The 2,945-nt window shown below is 35.2% G+C and overlaps 1 non-coding gene across 1 annotated transcript; it reads right to left on the bottom strand.

Annotated features, from left to right (window-relative positions):
* Positions 1–1,673: 1,673 nt before the first annotated feature.
* TRNAQ-CUG (transfer RNA glutamine (anticodon CUG)) lies at positions 1,674–1,745 on the bottom strand. The gene has a single exon. It is a non-coding gene; the product is annotated as a tRNA-Gln (tRNA).
* Between the last annotated feature and the right edge of the window lie 1,200 nt (positions 1,746–2,945).

Below are 2,945 nucleotides of genomic sequence, written 5' to 3'. Positions count from 1 at the left end.
AGTTTGGTTGCTTAAGATTGGTTGTCAATCGAGGGTAAAGGAAGAGAGGTTGTTGCCGAGGAATCCTTTGAGGAAGGGGATACGGCCACGAGCTGAATCGGACGGTGATTCAAAGGTAACGAAAAACCCATATAACCAAACCTTTAAATCTCTATATCTTGGTTCATACTGCATAATAAATTATGAAATAGGGCTTGTTAGAACCATAGTTACGAGATCTATAAAGTTGTAGAAGAAATCAGAACGAAATTCGAGCTGTAGAGATTAAATTTTTGCTTCGGGACACAACGGGTATTAAAGGAAAAGATTGGAAAAAATTGCAGGAAGGAGAGGTTGAAAACGAGCGCGTGAAGGACACGCGAGGCGCGTGGGAGGCCGCGAGTGGAAGTGCGACTGTGCGCGGATCAGACGCGTGAGAAACGAACCCCGATCTTGTGTTGGCGCTTGAGGGTGCGTGAGCAGGTATTTTGGCTCCCGGTTTGTCCCGTTCGACTCCTTTTGACCTGTCCTATCAAAATTGGTCTATACTTATGTTTAAATTGATAAAATATAGGTCTAATAGGAAGGAATTGTGTTGAAATACTATTAAACGTACATTCAAAGGGGAAAAGGAGTTCGAAACCAAGTAAGTAGCGTATCGATCTTTGAACTAGTTCTTAACTTGTTTTACAACATGTGAGTATGTTGTTTACCTGATTAAGAGCTTAGTATGTTATGATGAGCTTTGATTATATTGAGTGTTTATTGTATATTGTGACTGCTTGCATGTGATGTAAGCATGATATAAATGATTGTCAGAATGTTCTATGTGTTGAACATGATACATGTATGAAAGCATGCAGTAACTGTGAGTATGTTATGCATGTTAATGGAAAGGTTATGACTCTAAGATATGCTTATTGGTTGTTGAGCTATGGCTTATTTATATGAGTATGATAGTCTACTAATTCCCACGGAGTTCCTGGCCAACGCGCTGTGTGCTAAGTCAAGGAGTATGAGTACTCCTGACCGTTGGTATATGAGATAAACAGGCCGCTAGAGAAATTAGTATACGAGCCGTATTTGACCGAGAGTCAGTCTTACATACGAGTCCGAAAATTCTAGATAAGCATGTCAAAAGAGAGTCAATAACCTAAGCTGGAGATAGCTGAGATACCTCATTAACGAACAGATGACCCTAGTAAGAGAACTAGGAGTCAATGATGAATAAGACTTAAAAAAACCTCGAAAGATTGTCAATTATAAGTCGTTTTGGAGAACTAGGACTCATGTTCGATTTTCGAACCTCCAAGGAATATTTCCGTAGAAGACCACGAAGGTTAACAAGACTCAGAGCAAGTCCAATTGAAGATAATCATTTTCGTTTAAAATTTGGGAGTAAGGATCAAAGTCTTACTTACAATCCATTTTCTTCAAAATTGACCCTTTCTTTAGCTTTCGAATATTAAGTTGAGCGCTTTTAATGAAGAAATCGAGAGTTAATACATCTTAGATAAGGTTGCCTAAGGAAACAAAATTATGCTTTCTTGAAAAAAGTTGCAAAGACGAGGATCAAATTCCAAAATTAAGACCACGCGCTGTAAGTTTCATAAAGAAATTGAGGGGAGAAATGCTCAAGGCGAAGACCATGAGACAATCTCCTAATGTAGTTTTTAAGTAAAGAAATGTAGAAGAGGTCCCACCGGGATTTGAACTCGGGTTATTGGATTCAGAGTCCAATGTCCTAACCACTAGACCATGGGACCACTAATTTATAAAGATTTGTGTGTCATAAATGTATGAACTTTAAAAAGAATATGTTTCTTAATGATTTGTGTTTTTGTTTTTTTGTACTGTATTTGATTATTAATCAATTTATTAGATCATTTGTACAATTATTCAACCATTCTTCTTCACTCATTTCCATCCTACTTTAATAGAGTTCACACAAAGGTTATTTTGAAACAAATTTAACGTTGAAAAAAGATACTTATTTAATAAGTTTTTTCCATCCATATTTTTTAAAAGTGTATTTGAATATTCTAGGTAACATTACCGAAGTAAAAAAAAATCAAATTATTTATGTTTACTCTATTTTTATAAAAAGAAGACAATAATGAAACCCATGTGCTACGTATTAATATATCAATGACTATTTAGACCTAAACAGTTACTTAGTGTTGTCATTCTCAACTTGTTAATAAATCTCTAATAAATACAAAGTTAATAGTGAGAAAAGAAAAAAAAACTCGCATTCCAAGGACAGGTAAATAAAATATAGATTATCAATTATAAGTCGTTTTCGAGTACTCTTTATTAACTCCAATTTGGCGTAGAAGGGTTGGATGGAAACTCAACCTTACCAGCACGTTCTTTTTTGGCATATTTTTTTTAGGATTGCACAATATCTCACATTTATATTAAAACAAATAATAGGAGAGAGAAAATAAAAAAAAGAATGTGTTAGATATTTATATTGATGACTTCTTGTATGAATACAAAAAATTCACAAAATACATCTTTAAAGCGAGATTTTGCCAATATAGTTTCACCACTCATGCACCAGACTACGATGGGTGTTCCATTTGTGTGGGCTAAGACATTTAAAGCGAGCTTCCAAGGTTTGAAGCACAGGTTAGTGTCGATGCCAGTATTTACCGTTCTAAAGATTTAGGAGGTTATATTGTTTGTAGTGATGCCTCCAAGAAAGGGTTCGAGTGTATGTGGATACAACATTGGAAGGTCATAGCCTATACATCTCATTAGTTAAAGGACATGCATCTCGTCAGTTATATTGGAATTGATCATAATGTTTAGTTAAGTTAAGTTATTAGTAGGTCCTAAGCATGTTATATTAATTGCAATAGGTAAGAGTTAGACGTTGGATTGTTGTTTCGAGGTGTCTACCAAATTGTTAATGATTTTGGCAAAGACCAACCAAGTAAGTGACCTTATTGTTTGAGTTA

Source organism: Cucurbita pepo, chromosome 16, assembly GCF_057944985.1.
Source record: "Cucurbita pepo subsp. pepo isolate OVF chromosome 16, ASM5794498v1, whole genome shotgun sequence".
Taxonomy (NCBI): Eukaryota; Viridiplantae; Streptophyta; class Magnoliopsida; order Cucurbitales; family Cucurbitaceae; genus Cucurbita; species Cucurbita pepo.
Note: the sequence above shows the minus strand (reverse complement) of the source record. Positions and strands in the feature narration are given on the sequence as shown.